Raw genomic sequence first — 12,640 nt, 5'->3', positions numbered from 1 at the left:
CTTTCTTTGAATAGTCTGTGGTCCCATGAGGGAGGCAACTGAGTATCAAGGCTCTGTGATAACTGTTCCAAAGGAGACGCACACAGAGCATGTGGCATGCTAAGCTCCTCTTGGGGTAATTGCAATGTTTGCCTTCTTTCCTTTGAGGACTTAAGTGTGAAGGCTGCACACCTGGAATGGGAGGGGACAGGGATTCTCATAAGAACCTTTATGCCGTTTGCATAGCAGTTAACAGACTGACAAGAATTTCAAAATAGCATCAGACGAGGAGATGAGCATAGGGGTCCTTAGAAATATTTGCTTGTTTTATGGTCAGAGGCCTGCAGGAAGCAGCTAATAACTGATCTCTTCCCATAGCCCCTAATGTCCTCTCCGTTTCAATCATGGACCAGAGTATTGTGTGGCATTTTCCATATTACTGATTTGAGTTATTTCTTTTATTGCTGAATAACTGTTTGCACCCTTGGCTAGAATTTAAGATACCAGAAGACAAGATTGTGCCTTGTTCCCCAGGCTCCACTGGCACTAGCACAGTGCCTGACTCACAGTAGGCACTCAATCAATGCATTAATTAATTAAGTCCTTCTTCTGCTGAGGGCCTATCGTGCTTTGGCTGTCCCAGAGAGCTAATAGCTGTCCCCGGGACCACCCTAGACACAGTGGCACGCAGACGAACGAGCCTCCTTCGTCTACCTTCCCTCTGCGAGCAGCATCAAGGACCTGAGAGGCAAACTCAATGTGAATTTTAAAACACGTTCAGTGGTGGTTGCAGAGCAAACCTGCCTGTAAGAAAAGGATTTTTTCCCTCTTTCTTCAGCGCCACTGGAGCGGCTCCTTCCATTGAAAATACAGGGATTTGTGCCGCATGATTGTGCAGGGAGTGGGGGCCGAGTCCACGCCAGTCATCAAGGGCTCAGCATGCTCAGAAGGGCTTTATGCTCCAGGCACTCCAGCAGCCTGGCTTGGCCTTAGCACACCCTTCTTCCTGCAGAGGCCACAGTACAACCATTTTAGCAAGGGACTTTTTAATAACGGCTCTGTGTGCCCAAAAGGGAAATCAAGGTGATGGTTAGAAAAGTTTCTTTTTTCTTCCACTCCTGTGCTCTCCCCAAAATATCAGAATAAGGTTTGTTATCTGGGCAAAGGAACAAGCACAAGATTTTCTTTTATGTTGGGCGAGGAGCTGAAGGACTAAACATTTTTCAACATCTATGATGTACCACAGACTGTCTCACATGCCGTCCTATTTCATATTACCAGGAGATCGTTGGTAAGGTGTTACCCCCATCTTAAAGAGGAAGGAACCAAGATTCAGGGATGCTTCACAAGCTAATAATTAAAACTTAATTCTAAAGTGTGTGGGGTGCGTGTGTGTGCACGTGTGTGTATGTGTGTGTGTGTGCACGTGTGTGTGTGCATGTGTGTGCATGCGTGTGTGTGCATGCGAGCGTGCATCTGTGTGTCTGGTCTGATGTCTTAGTGTTCATATCCATGAGCATCAGGAGAGCTTCCACTTCACCCATGTTTCAAACTCTAGAGAGGCTGCTCCCTCTGCTGAGTAGCCTGGTCGTGGCCGCGGCTGGGTGATGGCTGTTTGGATGCTCTCAGAAATGTCGTAAGCAGTTCACTTATTATTCAGGGAAACATCCAACAAAGTGACGGCTTCTTTCCTTGCTATCGGTATCTACTGCCAGCTGTTCACTTGGATTGAAGGATAGGAGGGACTGAATGCTGAATTCACGAATGCAGCTAACCGCCCCCCTCCAGACCCCAGAGGAGCCATTAGGATGACTGTTTAAGAAGCAGCACTGCCTGGAAATGCCAAGGCCCAGTGGGGAATGAGAGGTGAGCAGAGAAATACACGTGTCCCTGGATCCCTCGCTGCGTGGGGAAGACTGTGTCATGGGACAGGGGGCTTCAAATCTATGGGAAAACACAGCAAATACACTTCTAGTTCTTAGATATCATTGGCTTTGTTGCTGGACAAAACCTGCAGTTTGTTTTTCAATGTCTGTGTGGCTGCTGTAGCCTTTTCTCTGCTTGTTCTGAGCTTTCTATCCTCCTGCAGCATCTATCTCTCCAACTGTATTTCCTGGCAGATTGACTATGCATGTAGAACCTGCCTTATTTCACAGGAAGCATAAAACAATCCCGTAGCCATGACTCCTGCCCCCATTTCACAGAGGGGACGCTCTGAACCCACCTCAATAACACGGGCAGGTGAGGATTTGAAGCCAGAAATTCTGATCTTCAAACCCTGGGCTATAGTCATTGGGCCAAGCACCTACTTTGCTTTTCCAGATTGAGTCAGGGCCGGGCAGAGAAGCCATTTAAGCAGAAGGCCCAGGCCTCCCATTTCAGCGATGGAGACATCCACCCCATTCTCTCCTGCGCTGGTGTAACAGACACAGAGAAAGGCATTTATCAAGGCCGCGCAGCATCACCCTTTCCCAGTTCCTTAAATGTCAGGGTGTAAATCACGCTCGACGCTTACTAGGAACATGTGGGTGTGAGCGAATCAGACAAGGATAATGTGTTTCTAATCCAATGGCTTTCACAAAGTATGATTTACATCCGCAGACGGTTTTGCAGTGGTTTTCCTGGGCTTTTATTTAGCTTGCCATTCCCACTTCTGCTGTGAGTTTTATTACTTTTGGCCATGGGGGAGTCTAGAAGAGTCACTTATTCAAGAAAATGTATAAGAACAAGAACAACAACAACAATAAAAATTATTTAAATTTTTTTTTGTCTCACATCTCAGCAAGGCAGAGCTGTGTCTTATTAAACTTAAAAATAAGCTGCACCTTTATTGGTGACATTTAGTTCCAATACTAGATCTCCTGGTAGTCACAACTTATCTATTCAACGACAAAACCACAATGAAAAACTCAACTTAAAAATGAGGAAAGGACTTGAATAGACGTTTCTCAAAAAAAGATACATACCAGGCCATAAACACAGGAGAATAACATTCAGCATCACTGATCATTAGAGGAATGCAAATCAAAACTACAATGAGATACTGCTTCACACTCATCAGAATGTGTTATGTAAAAAGAAAAATAGAAAACAGTCAGTGCTACTGAGGATGACGAGAAACTCGAATCCTTGTACATTGTTGGTGAGAATGTACGATGGTGCAGTTGCTGTGGAAAACTGCTTAGCAGTTCCTCAAATAAATTAAACGTCAAGTTACCATCTGACCCTGCTCTTCCACTTCGGGGTATACACCTAAAGGAATAGAAAGCAGGGACTTGAACAGATACATGTAGACCAGTGCTCATAGCAGCATTATTCACAGTAGCCCAAAAGTGGAAACAACCCAGTGTCCATGATAGAAGAGTGGATGATCACAATGTGATGTATGTATACACTGGAAATTTTTTTTTTTTTTTATACTTTAGGTTTTAGGGTACATGTGCACAATGTGCAGGTTTGTTACATATGTATCCATGTGCCATGTTGATTTCCTGCACCCATTAACTCGTCATTTAGCATTAGGTATAGCTCCTAATGCTGTCCCTCCCCCCTCCCCCCACCCCACAACAGTCCCCGGAGTGTGATGTTCCCCTTCCTGTGTCCATGAGTTCTCATTGTTAAATTCCCACCTATGAGTGAGAACATGCGGTGTTTGGTTTCTTGTCCTTGCGACGGTTTACTGAGAATGATGTTTTCCAGTTTCATCCATGTCCCTACAAAGGACATGAACTCATCATTTTTTACGGCTGCATAGTATTCCATGGTGTATATGTGCCACATTTTCTTAATCCACTCTATCGTTGTTGGACATTTGGGTTGGCTCCAACTCTTTGCTATTGTGAATAGTGCCGCAATAAACATACGTGTGCATGTGTCTTTATAGCAGCATGATTTATAGTCCTTTGGGTATATACCCCAGTAATGGGATGGCTGGGTCAAATGGTATTTCTAGTTCTAGATCCCTGAGGAATCGCCACACTGACTTCCACAATGGTTGAACTGGTTTACAGTCCCACCAACTACACTGGAGAAGTATTCAGCCACAAAAGGGAGTAGAGTTCCAATACCTGCTACAACATAGATGCATCTTGAAAACCTTATGCTAAATGAAACAAGCCAGCGAAAAATGACAAATGAATGAGTTCACTTACATAAAATGCCTCGCATAGGCAAATTCAGGAAACAGAAAGTTACCAGGAGCTGGAGGAGTGGGGTGGAGAATGGGGAGTTCTTGTTTAATGGGGACATATTTTCTGTTTGGGATGATTTAAAAAAAATTCTGGAGATGGTTGTAATAGTTGTGCAACACTGTGAATGTGGTTAATGCCAGTAAATTGTAGGTTTAAAATGGTTAAAGTGGTAAATTTGATGTTATGTATATTTTACTACAATAAATAAAAATCACCACAAACACCAATACTCCAAAAACCGAGCAACACACATACATGGAGGCAGCAGATCTTGCAGGCTGACTGTGACCTTTCCTTTCTCCCCAGCTAACGGCCTGGAGGAATCCCTGCCCTTGCAATGCAGGAGCTGTCAGACTCCACACTTCCGTGCATGCAGTTCCTTCTGGCTGAAATGCCATTCCCTATCTTGCCCTCCAAAATATCAGCTTATTGCAGAAGCTTCAGTTAATTCCCCTCCTATCAGAAGACTTAATGTTCTCATGCTTGTTTTCTTAAAGCATTTCACCTGCATCTTATGAAAATCCCTCTACCCCGGTGTTTCACTCACTTCGTATCCCCAGCTCAGAGTAACACTCCTAACTCATAGTAGAAACTCAGTAAATATTTAATTACTCAGGTTGGCTTGTGTTTAGTTTTATTTTAGTTCTATGCCAAGGGAACAGGCAGTCTTAACAGCTCAGAGAAAGCTGTTACAATTGCAATAGTGAAAGAGAAACATCAAGAAAGATAAAAGAAAGTGTTTCCTCCTTAAGTTCCACTTCACTACACTTTGCAATGACATCTAACACACTTGGGGTTAAATCCTGATTCTGGGAAGAGCACAGCAGCTCATGCCTGTAATCCCAGCACTTCGGAGCCTGAGGTGGGAGGATCACTTGAGCCCAGAAGTTTGAGGTGCGTCTGGGCAACAAGGTGAAACCCTATCTCTACCCCCACCCCCACAAAAAAAAATTAGCAGAGCATGGTGGCATGCACCTGTACTCCCAGCTATTTCTCAGGAGGCTGAGGTAGGAGGATCACTTGAGCTCATGAGATCAAGGCTACAGTGAGCCATAATCACACCACTGCATCTAGCCTTGGCAACAAAGCAAGATCCTGTCTAAAAGAATTAAAAATTCTGGCTCTGGCAGTGGAGCCTTGGTCTTGTCACTCGCCTTTGCGGAAGCCTCAGCTTTCGCATCTATGAAGTGGAAATAACAGGTTCCCGTTAAATGGTGGCCAGAGAAGCTGTTGCTCATGGCAGGCACTGAGTGTGTGCTGAGCGATCTATTGCAGAAGCCGCCATCATCACCGTGCTCACTGGTCATCCCTACCTCCCACTACTGTTCTCCCTTCTCTCCCACCCCTAGCAAGGTGTCGTTTAGATTTCTTCCTTAATTGCCTCCATATTTTTTTTTCTGATAGGTGATTCTATGCACAACACAGTCTTGATTTTTCTAATCTAATCATTAACTCATTTGCTCCCTTTAGCATTTAGGAGGGGAGGCAGTTAGGGTCAGAGTGAGGTTAAGGGGGTCGTTGGCCCTCCAGCACAGCTGTTCTAAGGTCACCATTTGCTGCTTAAATCCCTTTCTTGGCTGCATCAAAGGGCAAATGCCCCACATGAGCTGAGGCTGGCAGGACCTCTGGTGCCTTGGCATGTAGTTGGAGTCCTTTAAGCTTCTATTCTTGGGTGAATCATAGGGCTTTTGTTCACAGTTCCAGCCCTCCCTATAGTGGGAAAAGTGTTTTCCCTTCCCTCCTTTTTCCCACCCTCCTTTCTCTTTTGTAAGCTTTCAAGTCCCCCAGTAAAAGAAGTGGTCAGTCTTTTTTTTTTTTTTTTTTTTGAGAAAGGCACTCAACTTTACTAGATGACCTTCACAGTAAATTCATTCTTTCTTTTTTCTTTTTGCCCTTGAATTCTCATATGCTCAACCTTCTCGCAGGGTAGAAAGTAAATTTAAAAAGGATATAAAGCGTCCACCACACTAGCCTAGGTCTATCTCAAACCCTCCTAGAATTTCTTTCATTCATGCACTCAGGAAGTATTTATTAAATACCTACTAAGCACCACACCCTGTGCCAGCCACCGGAGGGTTTCAGACGAAGGGGACATTGTCCTTGTGGTAAACATATAATTGCAAACTGATTTTCTATCTGATCTGTGGAAGGATTTCAAGATATAGAGGCAGCCCCAAGTAATTCACCTTCCTCAGATGCATCCAATGGGGAGGGATGATAGCACTAGAGGAAACAAATACCCAGAGTCTGCCTCTTTCTAGAAGGCACTTGTACACTCCTCAAACAAACTCTGTAATAGTGTGTGAGGTGGAGAGGTGGAGTTCTTAGATTACAGGTTGGGGGGAGGGAAGGTGGCTGAGGGGGCTGGCAGAATAGGATAAGAAACTTCATTCCCTCCAAGGGTAGATTATTCATGAAATTGCAAAACAATAATGATTATGCCTATCTGCAAAGAATATCAAGTCCATTAGGTACAGGGGAGGTAGCTAAAGGTAGGTGGGTAGTCACTCCAGGCCCAGGATTTTCAGTCTTTCTTTTGATTTTTCTCTTAATCACTTCCTAGAGGATTTATCATTCTTGTATAAATATCCATGCCATGAAATCAACATATGCACCGAGCAGCCTTGATTTCAGTTGGTGAGTGTTAAAGTCTCTGGAGTCTCCCACGCTGTAGAAACCCACATTTTCCCTGGAGAGCCTTGACACTCCTGTGGCCCTTTCTTGGTTTCCTTGGGCACTGATGAGCCCGTCTGCATTTCCCCATCCTATTTACCCTCTGAGAATTGTTTTTGCTCCCCTTCATCAGAAAGGAGCAAGGTTGAGAGTCTAATTTTTCCCTTGAGTTTCAAAGTTGAGTCTTGCGTGTGCAGGTGCAAGCATGTATATATATTTACAAAAACCTAAGGGTTTCACTCACTCAGAGAAATTTTATCAATTATCTAAGAGTCTATCTTTTACACGATTGACCTCTGGATTTACTAAGAGCTTCACAAATACCTTTTCTATCTGGGGACCAGCCCTTATGGGCAGATGGGTGGGTAAACTGTGGCAGGATGTCAAATTGTGCCATTAGCCACAGCCTGGATTCTGCTCCCTGACCTGTCCAAAACATGTTTAGCAGAAACCGCATGACAGCTTCTCTAAAGAGGAAAACAACACTCAGGAGGTGACTACTTTCAGTGTTTCTTCTGGCTTGAAGTGTGCTGAAGCGATACTCAATTCCATTGCAATATATATTTACTGAGCACTCGTGACATCTAGGCACTGGGCTAGGCACTCTGGGGAATACCAAGGAAATAGAATGCAATCTATTGGGAAATACAAAACACACACACTAAACCAACAAAAGATGAAATCAAATCAAATGTCTAAACATTAAGTGCACTATGAGAGGTCAGGGAAGAGGAGATCCACATAAGCTACAGTCATCGGCTGTTAGATGTAGAAGAGACTTCTGGGATCAAGCACTCATTCATCCATTTATTTAGCATGCATTTATTAAATATTTACTGAATATTTACTCTGTACTGGGATCTGTGGAAGGTGGTAGATAAAAAGAATGAGCTCAATTATATAGAGAAGATTACTCAAGTTAGCAGCAGAACTGGAAACAGAATCCGTGCCTTAACACAACATTCATTCAACAAACACAGAATAAGAAGTCATCATGGGCACCAGGATAGATGCAGGAAGACTGTATTGCATATTGGTGAAGCATCTGTGGCACTGAGTAGCTGCGTGAACCTGTGAAAGTTTCTTAACATCCCCTAGCTTTTATTTTCTTAATTATAAAATGCAAATAAGAAGAACACCTCCCTCATAGAACAGACGTGAGCATTAAGGGAACTAAACATGTAAAGGGCACAACACAATTTCAGACACAAAATAAGTGCTTAATAAATGCTAGTTATTTTTATTACGGAGCTATCACAATGGATCAAACACGGTGCCAATCCTTAGGGAACTTACATGAATTCTATTGAAGAGGGAAAGCATATTCCCAGACCAAGGTGTCTTCCTCATAACAGAACTTTGGGAAAGATTTTAAGAAGTTAAATAAAAACAGACAGACTGAAAACAAGCATAAAGATAGAGAGGTGAAAGTTACACCTTATCTGCAATGCTTGCGACCAGAAGTGTTCCAGGTTTTAGATTTTTTAAAAAAAATTTGGAATATTTGCATTCTACCAGTTGAGCATTTCTCATCTGAAAGCCTGAAGGGCCACAATGGGCATTTCCTTTGAGCCTTCTGTTGATGCTCAAAACATTTCAGATTTTGGAACATTTCAGATTTCAGATTTTTAAATTAGGGATATTCAACTAGTACATGATCAATGGGCTGAACATCCTCAATAGTTACTCGATTTATCACTTTCCAAATCTACCAAAGAGCCAGATTGTTAAATCGTGGAAAGGAAAACATTCAGAGCCCATCTAGTCCACACCCCTGCCTCTCATCTATTAATATACTAAGAACGCTAATTAAAAGTCCCGTGTATTTTAGTGCATGCTCCCATAACGTTGTTAGCATCATGATCCATGATTGCTTGGCTCTGAAGGACTCTGTGATGTTAGAAATAGCAGGGAAGAAAGAAATTACATAAGATGGCTTTTTCCAAGGATGGGTCTTGGGAAGCAAATTCAGTAATGAGGTTTCTTCCTCCTTCTCTATCCCCAACTAAGGCAGAACAGAGTTCAATGGCCTATATCCAGGAAATAGAGCAAATCTTAGTGTAATGCATCCAGGTAAGAGTATGCCAGGGAACTAATTTGGGAAATGGAAGAGGCATGGTGATAAGAATATCCAGCTGGTGGTCACGTGCAGTGAATGCAGAAGAGAATTGTGATCGTAGATGTCACTAAGCTGTTGGTTATAGAACTAGAGATGAAGTAAGGGGAGAAGGGTCCAGAATATAAAATCCAGCCCCCGGGGTGGGGGAATAAAAACTGTTTTGTAGGGAATGAGGGCATCAGCCAAACAGGTTGGGTTCAGAATAAGGAGACCCAAGGGAATGAGGACAGGAGCCTTATCCATTTAGAACCAGCACATGGGATGAGAATAGCTAGTCAGCTCTGGGAGACCAGGGGGGTTACACATAGGTACATCAGACACAGTGTGGGCATAGTTCCTCCAGATTTGATGCACTGGCTGGGTGAGACTTGTAATAGGTTGCCAGGCTGACTTGTCATTGCTCGGGACTAGATAGGACTGAAACCACCAACTAAACTGCTACTGGCTGCAACATGGGGGACAGTATGAGGAGCAATTTGCACAAGGGAATACCTTGAGGTCTCCCTCATGATACTTCAAAAATCGAAGGGTCTTTCCATTTGTGCATGGAGAGAAGTATAAAATTTTTTTTGTCACTTTGGCAGCAGTCTTTTGTGACCACACCCATGCATAAGACATAACTTTTACCTCTGCTCCAGTCCCTGATTCAAATCAAATGCTGACACTTGTTAATATTTCTCTAAATGCCACTGTGGTGGAGAGGACCCTCCATCACATTCCTTTCTGTTCCCAACCTGCCCCCCATATACTATTGTTTTTAAGCAGCTCACCTGTTAATTAAAAAGTAGGAATCAATTGGCCTCATCTCTCCATTCCAGGCTCCTGTGCACACAAGGATTAGAGCTGCCTCTACTTAAGTCAATTAGAGATAAGGAGAAGCTGACATTTCGACAACCTACCTTATCACACTGCTCGAAAACAGCTCAGATTAAAATGTACAAAGATGATTTCTTTAGTCCTTTTCCTCCTCCTTTACCTTCTCTTAATTATTCCAAAGAAAGCAGACAATCCAAGCAGACATTGGAGACACACGCTCCCACCTATGGTGATTAGCCCACCTGAAACACACACTTGACCTGTCCTACTGTGAGTACCACTGTAGACCCACACATGCCCACTCAACCATCCCCAGCTGGGGTGCAGAGAAATACTTAACCTGTGCCTCAATTTAGGGTGACTGTCTTTTCTACTGTGATGCAGTAAAATGGGGGTCAGACTGGGAGTCCAAAGACATGGGCTCATATTCTGACTGTGTCACTTAACGTGCTAACTAACCCCTTGGGCTCTTGGCTTCTCTGAGTCTCAGTTGCCTTCACTGTGAAATGGGTCAATAGTTCTTGCCTAATGGCACTGTTGTGAGGATTGAGCAAGAGCACACCTGCACCTGCACAACAGGGAGCTTGGTACGATGAATGCTTGATAAATGTTTACGTTGAATCTCAACACCCTGGGATGCAGCCGAGGTAATTTCTAAATGGAGCCATGAGACAGTTTGCAAGTAACTCCGTGTATCATAGAAATGTTTACTTGTTGATCTCAGGCATTTTTTTTCCAGGCAAAATGTATGTATATATACATGCACACACACGCACATTACTGTTAAGTAACCCTGCAAGATATTGTGATCTCCATTTTAAAATGAGGGGGCTGAAGATCAGAGAGATTAATTACCTTGCCAAAGTTCATACATCTGGGGAACAGCAGAGCTGGGATCTGAACCCAGAGCCCATTATCTTCCCATTACCTCATGCCCCAGTGATGCTGAATAATCACGGGAAAGCAAAGCAGTGTAGTCTGTTGACCTTTTCATTCATTCACACAGTGAAGAGAGCGCCACCTTACTGACACCAGTCTGTGAACGTATTAGCAATTTTCCAAATTTGCCCAGTCCATTAGCTAGGCTCCTTCTGGCTACCTTTGACTCCTGGCCCACCCCGACTGTGCTAAATGCTGGTGTGGCCCCTGCACAGAAGCACTAGCTATCTTCTGGTCCTTCTCCACATCATCATTCAGCAAACCACTTCCCTTGTCTCGCCTGCAAACCCTTTATGGCAACCACTGGTCAACAGCAGCTGACATTCAGACAGAGCTTCCAATGTACAGGATGCGATTTCCAGTGCGTTATAAGCATTGCCAATGCCCTGTGATGGGCACCGGGGGCAGCGCCCAGGTCCCACTTCAGGGAGAGATTGTTGCTCAGCTGCCCAGAGTGCCCTTGGCAGACAGGTGGTTATGGCTCTCAGCCCTTTTGGGGATCAATCCTGCTGGAGAGAGACCTCTCTGGGGCCATGTCCCTTCCCCAGGTGGCCACATTCAAGATTAAGCGTAGAGGTCTGGCAATCTTCCCCCCACCGAGAATTACTCTGATGAGTAATTACTGCCCCCTTGCTCCACTCAGAAATTACTTAGGATGCATCCCATCACCTTAAACATTTATCAGGCATCCCCTGTACCAGGCTTCCTGTGTGCAGGTGCATGTGTGCTCTCACTCAATCCTCACAACAGTGCCATTAGGCAAGAACTATTGACCCCTTTCACAGCCAAGGCAACCAAGGCTCAGAGAAACCAAGGGCCCAAAGAGTTAGGTCATCCTCACTCCAGCCCTCCCTGTGGGGCTGGTCCCGGCCGCCACCGATCAGTGTCGTAGTCTGAATTATCCCTCTGTTCATTCCTGCTTCCTCTTCTGCCTTTCCACAGGTGCTGATTTCAAGGGCACTCCCCAATTAGCAACTTATTTGCTAAATTACATCTCAGATTCTGTCTCCTGGAAAACCCAGTCTCAGACTCAGGCAGGTCTTACTATTAACTACATTTTACAGATAAGAAAACAGTTCAAGATTAATTGGTTAATCAGCGGCTATGGTTAGTCACTTTTACTATTTTCTAGTTCAAAACTGTTCTTCTGTGCTTTTCTTTCTAGAGCGTGACCCTGGTGGATTAAAGATGACTATGAGTTGTTTGATAGTCCTGTCACTGAGAGGTGGATTCCATTTCCCCTCTCTCTGAGTCTGGGCTGGGCTTGGTGCCTTGCTAGACCAACAGAGTGCAGCAGAAGGGATCACATGTCAGCACCAGGCCCAGCCTGGGAGGACCGAGAGCCCCCACCTTGGTCTCTTGGAGCTTGATGCTGCCACTGAAGGCCCAGCATTCCTACTGGAAAGATCGTGTAGAAACATCTTGAGACACCACAAGAGAAGAAGGAACCCGTGTGGGCATGGCCTTCCACAGCAGCAAGGCATGAGAGCGAAGCTGTCTTGGATCCCCTAGACCAGTCCAGTCACCAGGTGAATATCATTGCTAGGCCTAACTGAGACCACATGGAGTGGGAGGATCACCAAGCTGAGTTCTGCCCAAATTCCCCATTCACAAATCAGGATGTTTTGTTACACAACAGAAGCTAAGTAGACCAAAGGCACACTACCCGAATTATTGCTGAATTATGGTGAGAAGTCCTCTGCAGTGTTCTCAACCTTGTCTCCTCTGCAGTCTTCCTCCCTCAGCTATGCTACCCTGTTCAGCATCTTACATCTTACTCTCCTCACCCACCCCACTTCTCTATTTTCAAACCGCACAGAGAATTCTCTCACTTCCAGGTATACCTTAATGTCTCTTCTTCCTTTTCTTGTTTTTTTTGTACGTGTGTGTGTTTTTGTTGTTTTTGTTGTTTTTTTTTTTTTTT

At 44.3% G+C, this 12,640-nt stretch overlaps 1 protein-coding gene across 4 annotated transcripts in view; it reads right to left on the bottom strand.

Annotated features, from left to right (window-relative positions):
- The window catches only part of NTM (neurotrimin), a 982,933-nt gene that overhangs the window by 812,332 nt on the left and 157,961 nt on the right, over window positions 1-12,640 (bottom strand). The gene's annotated exons all lie outside the window — the stretch shown is intronic.

This window comes from Hylobates moloch, unplaced genomic scaffold (assembly GCF_009828535.3).
Source record: "Hylobates moloch isolate HMO894 unplaced genomic scaffold, HMol_V3 SCAFFOLD_11, whole genome shotgun sequence".
Taxonomy (NCBI): domain Eukaryota; kingdom Metazoa; phylum Chordata; class Mammalia; order Primates; family Hylobatidae; genus Hylobates; species Hylobates moloch.
The sequence above is the reverse complement of the archived record's forward strand: the minus strand, read 5'-3'. Positions and strand labels throughout refer to the sequence as shown.